We start from the raw sequence: 8,204 nt of genomic DNA, 5'->3' as shown, positions 1-8,204 counted from the left end.
CAATAAAATAAAATAATAAATCAAAAAAGCATGATCCTTTATACGATGTGTAGGCTACCATTCATTTTTTTTTTTTACCTTGGGAGAAACCAGGCTCAGTTGGGGGGCCAGTTCTCCTCTGGCCAGACGAAACCCACAGTTCAATTCCAACCCCAGCCATGTCAGATTGTGTAAACGGCTTATCTGATTCCCGTGGTCTTGAAATTTTAAAATTCGTAGCTTCATCGGAATGGTACGAAACTTGGTGACTTTTATGGTACTTGGTATGTGAACACACACACACAAAATTTAGGGCATGATTCGAAAAAGCTGAGTGCTCGAAAAAGAAAATTTGTCACACTCATGGTCAAACTTTGGTCAAAAACTATCGACCATAGGAAATGGTAAAAAAAAATGGAAAATAAAGAAAAGTTTTGTGTGTACAATCTACAAATCCCCAACGATGCAGAAAAAAAATTGCACAGCAATGAAGGGGTGAAACTCTAAAACATCATGCAAAATCAACACACCCACTCATTTGTACACACACACCCCTATGAACTGGTGTGCCTGTAACACAGCAACTATGTCAAATAAAATCAATAATTCAACTACAATTTAGTAAAAAAGTACAGCAAGGAAGGGGTTACACTCTAAAACATCAGTAATGTAAAACAGACACATCCAGACAAATGAATTGGTATGGTTATAACCATATAGCCAAAATGAGTCAGAAAACTGAAATAAGAGTTTGAAATCAGATCAGACCCAGAAGGATAAAGCTCTGATAAAGCATTCCTGTTTATTTTTGTTACATTTTTATAGAATTTTCTGTGTTCAGGTTTGACTGTAGTAATAATAATTCAAAAACTGACACTTCAAATCAACATTTAAAACAACAAAAAATATAAATCTGGGCAAAAAGTAGTCTTTGAGAATGTGTGGACATATAGTGGGACGAAATGTCGTGTCTCGCAGGACCACGGTGCTACATACTAGTTAAACATAAGATAAACATATAACAATGCAAGTATAAGAGAGAAAAAAAGAGAGAAAGCTGTTGAGCAATCTGACAGAGCGAGCTTTGATACTCCGGTACCTTCTACCTGATGGTAGGAGCTGGAAGAGGTTGTGGGAGGGGTGGGTGGGGTCTTTCACGATGCTGGAGGCCTTGCTGGAGCATCGTGCAAGGAAAATGTCCAGGATGGAGGGGAGAGGGCCACCGATGATCTTTGCGGCAGTGTTCACTGTCCGTTGTAGGGTCTTGCGGTCAGCAGCACAGTTCCCGTACCAGACATTGATGCAGGTGGTCAGCACACTCTCAATGGTGCCCCTGTAGAAAGTGGTGAGGATGGGTGGCGGGAGACTTGCCCTTTTCAGCCGGCGGAGAAAGTGGAGGCGCTGTTGTGCCTTCTTGTTGAGTGACGTGACGGTGGTGGTCCAGGTGAGATCCTCTGAGATGTGCACCCCCAGGAATTTAGTGCTGCCGACTCTCTCCACGGTTGAGCCGTCGATGGTCAGTGGGGGGTGGTCAACAGAGTTTCTCCTGAAGTCCATCACAACCTCTTTTGTCTTACTCGCATTGAGGGACAGGTTGTTAGCACCACACCATTTCGCCAGCTGTGCTACTTCCTCTCTGTAGAGCGTTTCATCGTTGTTGCTGATGAGGCCTACCACAGTTGTGTCATCAGCAAACTTGATGATGTGGTTGGAGCTGGACTTGGCAGTGCAGTTGTGAGTCAGCAGCGTGAAGAGCAGCGGGCTGAGCACACAGCCTTGTGGGGCACCTGTGCTCAATGGTAGTGCTGGAGGAGTTGCGGCCGACACGGACTGACTGAGGTCTTGCAGTTAAAAAGTCCAGGATCCAATTACAGAGGGGGGTGTTAAGGCCCAGCAAGTTTAGTTTGTGGATGAGCTGTTGTGGGATTATAGTGTTGAATGCTGAGCTGAAGTCGATGAACAGCATTCTTACATAAGAGTCTTTCTGTTCCAGGTGAGTAAGAGCTAGGTGGAGAGTGGTGGATATTGCATCGTCCGTGGAACGGTTTGGACGGTATGCAAACTGGAATGGGTCCAGTGTGTTTGGGAGACTGGACTTGATGTGATGCATGACTAACCTCTCAAAGCACTTCATCATGATTGGGGTCAGTGCTATGGGACGATAGTCATTCAGACAGGACACGGGTGACTTCTTTGGTACTGGAATTATGGAGGTGGATTTGAGACACGTGGGGACGACTGCCTGGCTCAGCGAGGTGTTGAAGATGTCTGTTAGGACATCCGTCAGCTGTGCAGCACAGTCTCTCAGTACACTTCCGGGTATGTTGTCAGGGCCCGCAGCCTTTCGTGGGTTAATCCGGGACAGGGTCTTCCTTACATCGACTGGAGAGAGACAGAGTACCTGGTCGTTTGGAGATGTGAGTAGTTTCTGTGCAGGGGTGTCGTTCTGTATCTCAAATCGTGAGTAGAAGTGGTTGAGTGCATCTGGTAAGGATGTGTCATCATCACTGGCCTGTGGTGGGGGCTTGTAGTCAGTGATGGTCTGAATGGCTTGCCACAGGGACCGAGTGTCTTTACTGTCTGTGAAGTTGTTAATTTTTTTAGCATATTGTTGTTTTGCCTTCTTGATGCCATGAGACAGATTAGCTCTTGCTGTTTTGAGGGCTGCTTTATCTCCTGATCTGAATGCTTCATCTCTTGTCTTTAGCAGCCCACGAACCTCTGCTGTCATCCATGGCTTCTGGTTGGCACGTGTGGTGATGGTCTTGGTGACTGTCACATCATCTATGCACTTTTTGATGTAAGCAGACACAGTTTCAGTGTACTCCTGCAGGTCTGTGTGGTTGTTGTAGGTGGCTGCCTCTTTAAACATGTTCCAGTCTGTGTCCTGGAAGCAGTCCTGCAGTGCTGAGGTGGCATTGTCTGGCCATACTGTGATCTGCTTTTGAACCGGTTTGGCGAGTTTGAGAAGTGGTCTATATGCTGGGATTAGCATAACAGTGATGCGGTCCGAGTACCCGAGGTGGGGGCGGGGTTCAGCTTTGTATGCGTTTTTCTCTGTTGTGTAAGCAAAGTCCAGTGTGTTGTTTCCCCTTGTTGCAAAGTTCACATGTTGGTAGAACTGTCTTTAGGTTTGCATGGTTGAAGTCACCAGCTATGATGAAAAAGCCGTCGGGGTTATTTGTTTGTTGTTCACTGATGGCGCTGTACAGTTCACGAAGCGCGTCTTTAGCGTTTGCACACGGGGGGATGTAGACCGCGACAATAACAATGACCGTGAACTCCCGTGGCAGATAGAACGGTCGACACTTCACAAAAGTAAACAATTATGTATAAAAACAACTAGGGAATTCAAAAGCCTCTCTATAGATTCCTATGCAGGCATCAAGTGGTAATACCATGACAATTACATGTTTTTATTTCTTTGCTCTCACCAGGAGGTGCTAATTTGCCTTAAAAAAAAGATTTTAAAGGCCTAGTCTGTATTTTAATCTGAGATACTGCATTAATTGAATAATAATAATAATAATAATAAAATAGAGAATATTATTTTTGTACTATTTTCAATGGGAAAACTAGCTAATAAATATAGTATAAATATTCATTATTACCATAAAATTCTCTTAAAATACAAAATAAAAAAAACATTGAACAAAAATATATTAGATTGATTTTACAGAAGAAGAAAAAATTACATTTCAGGTGTCTGGTCACTTTTGACCGTGAAGACCATGAGTGTGTTTCACAACTAAAGACTGCTCAAGGTAAAGCACATGAACATATTCTACATCCCCAATCCTAACCCTATTTTATAACTATTAATGAACAGCAGATTAGGAGTTTATTGAGGCAAAAGTCATAGTTAATGATTTGTTAATGGCAAAAATTGGACCTTAAAATAAGTGACTGAAATGACATTTTATTTTGGAGGGTGTAATTTACAAGAGTTTAAACTATGTTTTTGAAGTCCACTTACATAACCAGTGCTAAAAAAAGCGTTTGTGTAATTGGACTTCTGATTCAAAAGCAACTCTTTATTAGAGATGCATTTTATAATTTCAGGTTTTTCGGGTGACTAAAACGACTGCTAATGATCCAGTGTTGTAAATGTGACCCTGGACCACAAAACCAGTCTTAAGTCGCTGGGGTATATTTGTAGCAATAGCCAAAAATACATTGTATGGGTCAAAATTATAGATTTTTCTTTTATGCCAAAAATCATTAGGATATTAAGTAGATATCATGTTCCATTAAGATATTTAGTAAATGTCTTACTGTAAATATATCAAAACTTAATTTTTAATTAGTAATATGTATTGCTAAGAACTTAATTTGGACAAATTTAAAGGAAATTTTCTCAATATTTAGATTTTTTTTGCACCCTCAGATGCCAGATTTTCAAATAGTTGTATCTCGGCCAAATATTGTCCGATCATAACAAACCATACATCAATGGAAAGCTTATTTATTCAGATTCTGACACTTAAGACTGGTTTTGTGGTCTAGGGTCACAAATGTAAAGATTTGTAGTCATGTTAATGATAGTTTATTGAATGCTCAAATCACAGTTTAACTTCATAAAGAAGTTTAATCATTTGCTTGCTTTTGATTCAGATTCAAACAGCCTTGAGTCAGATGTTAAATGTGTTTTAACAGATAAAACAATAATCCAGCAATGAAAGAAACAACAAAATAATCTTCTTGTAACACCAAATATTAAGACAGATATTAATGTAATCATACATTTAACCAATTTTTTAACAGTATATATTAAATAACTAGTAATAAGTAAATTGCTTTACAAAAAGTGCAATTCTGGGGGAAAAGAATCCAAACCATAAGTGTTGGGAAGTGATTTTTAAATCAGAATTTGACTGTTAAAAAATAAACAGGATGAGAGCAAACTGTAACATTGATAATGAGTGGCTCAATAGGAACACTGTTGATGGTTAATTCTTCAGTTTAACTGGTCTGTCTTGGCCGGTTCAATCAAAACATTTTAAAAGCTGGTTTTCTTTTCCACTGTGTCACAGAAGAGAAGACACTGCCAGTTTCATTTCAAAGTGGCTTTCACCCAGTGTAATGTCATGAACTTCAGAAAACCATGCTTTATCATTGCGTTACCACAAATGTTCTGAACAGAAGTTCACTTTGGTTAAAAGAAAGAGTGAAGTCTCAGAAAGAGCTTTCAAGTCACGACAGTAGAGTCTGTGTTCAGTCCTGGCCTATATGAAGTAGCACAAACTTGACTGTGTAGACACACACAACCAAACCAGCTATAACACACAGATTTGCAAGTGCTCCTCTGAGGTTTGGCTTTGGCTGACGTTGTGCCACATGACTGTAATGAGGAAGAACACCAAAGTCTTCCTGAGTCCTTTGCTTCACCTTGATCTCCTGTAAAAGAGAAAAACATGTATAACTAAATGAAGACACTTTTTGTTTAGACCTTATTTCAGATTTCTTGAGTCTTTTCTGACAGACAAAAATAAAAATAACAAAAGTATGAATAATAACTAATGAATATGTTCAATATTATGGAATGAAATTATATGATAGTGAGTTTGCCTTCCACTGAGAAACGTTTTTTTGTGATGGAAATAATGAGGGGAGGAAAACCTAGTTTTAAGTGCTTTTAAGAGCAAATTTAAAGTTTATTGGGGAGCGCACATGTTCCAACCCGATATCATGGAAATATATAAATAGTACGCCAAATAAAAACGAAAACTATTGATATGCAAAAATGGACTTTGGCGTGTATATGTTACGTGATGGGTAGGATTAGGGTTGTGGGGTAGATGCATATCATATGTATGCGAAAACTGCGTATCATATGCACGCCAAAGTCAGTTTTTGCGTATCAATACCACAAGTTTTCGATTTTATTTGGCTTACTATTTATACGCATTTTCATGAGACCGGGCTCAAATGTTTGGCGAAAAAGCAAAGAGGAACGATGGGGAAATGTAAAACTTTTGTGAGAGAATACAAAATTTCTTGGGGAATGGAATAGTTTTTCTATGCAAATTTCTCGGAAAAATACAAAGGTTCACAGGGGAATGGAATAGTTTGGCAAAGGAACACTAAGTTTCTCAGTTGAACGGAATACTTTTGTAAGAGAACAAACATTTTTATGAGGTAACGTAATTTTCTCAGGTGAATGGAAAAGTTTTCCGAGAGTGCGCAAATATTATTGCTAGAAAACGCAAATGTTCTCCATTGAACGGAATAGTTTTGCGAGAGAATGCAAAGATTCTCAGTTGAATGGATTAGTTTTGAGAAAGGACACCCATTTTTTCTAAAGAAAGCAAATTCTTGAGAACTGCTTTGTGAGAGCAGAGCATTTTTCTTCCTATGCTGTTTTTTTAATTATTATTTCTGTCACCATCACTGTTTCTGTAGGGGCGTTTCCCAAAAACAACTATGGTCACAAGTTTCGTCATTACCAATAGAGTTCAATGGAACTAACGACCATAGTTATCTAACAATGTTTTTGTGAAACACACCCCAGTTTAGCTTCAACCAGCTCCCATTGAGTCCATTGAGACCTTGATTAGCTGCTTCAGGTGTGTTTATTTAGGATATAAGCTAAACTCTGCAGGATAGTGGCCCTCCAGGAACAGGTTTGGACACCCCTGCTTCAGGGGCTCCATATACAGCCTATACATTCAGCAGAATGTTTTCAGTGTAGGTACGGTGAAGTCAGAGGTCTCTGTGCTTCCCAGTGTGGGAATGTTTTCCACCATGAAGCTCAGCAGTGTGCGGTGAGTATGGTAGAGACGGACCAGGCCGGATTCCACGTGTCAGGATGGAAATCACTAATGGACAGACACAGCCTGCAGGGTCAAACAGGAGCATACTTGAAATGAGTTACAGTGAGCCACAGTGAATGTTTATGAAGATGTGCTGTTATTTATGGAGTCAATTTAATGCCACATATATATGCAAAAGAATAAAGATCGCAAAATAAAAATAAAGTATTGAGAGAAAAAATTAAGTTTTGCAAACAGAAATAACGAATTGCAAAAATCAATGACAGTTGTAAAAGAAGCTGATGAACTTTGATTCTGCAACACATTTTCCGTGCTCACGCCTACTAATTCATTTGCAACGCTCCATTTATTTTGCATTTCACTCAAGCGTGAGCTCACGATACCGTTTTCAGGCATGTAAAGTTGATTGTTTCCTTTTATTTTACTAACATTAAAATGTGGCAACAACTATTAACGTTGTTTGCCAAAGTTGAGACACAATATAACATAACATATTTTGCGTACTTTGTAGTGTAAAAATATCATAATCAATAAAAGTAAACAACATAATCCATCAACAGTATAAGAGCGTGCATATTGAGATAAATGACTAGCAAATTCTAACTTTTTCCAGCACGTTCACGTGCGCGGGTAAATGATCTCTAACTTCTTAAACTTTGGCAAACGACGTTAATAGTTATCGCATTTAGTTAACAAAACAACACACATTTTAACGTTAGTAAAATAAAAGGAAACAATCAACTTGACATACCTGGAATCCCACTCCGCTCTGCCATGCTGACTTTCGAACCTATTGCGATCTGTGTCTCCAGCTAATGACGTGGCTTCTCGAGGGGCGTGCCCAGGCCCGCTGAACACGCCCCAGTTTCTTGACTCCACCCCCCACGTCAAAACAGTGCCACGAAGTGAAACGCACAGAAAAGTGAAGCGCAAAGGGAAAACGGGATCACGAGCTCACGCTTGAGTGAAACGCAAAATAAATGGAGCGTTGCAAATGAATTAGTAGGTGTGAGCATGGAAAATGTGTTGCAGAATCAAAGTTCATCAGCTTCTTTTACAACTGTCATTGATTTTTGCAATGAATTCTATCTTATTTTTTTCAGTTCTTTCTGTTTGCAAAACAGTTTTTTTGTTTGCTCAATACTTCATTTTTCTTTTAGCAAAACTTTATTTTTCCTTTGCAAAACTTTATTCTTTTGCATATATATGTGGCATTAAATTGACTCCATAGTTATTGACCCTACCGTGTGTTGCACATGAATCTCCCATTAGGAGTGATCATATAATTACTGGGTGGCTTGAACGGAAAATCTTGAGGAAATATCAACTTTCCATGATAGTAGCCACCTTAGATACACATTGCAACACATAATTAACAAAAGAAGAAGAAATGTGTAAATAATAGGCCTATAGAAACACAAGTGAAACTCCAGTTAAAGTATTCACACCCAC

The sequence above is a fragment of the Barbus barbus genome, assembly GCF_936440315.1.
Source record: "Barbus barbus genome assembly, chromosome: 37".
In the NCBI taxonomy this organism is placed as follows: Eukaryota; Metazoa; Chordata; class Actinopteri; order Cypriniformes; family Cyprinidae; genus Barbus; species Barbus barbus.
Note: the sequence above shows the minus strand (reverse complement) of the source record.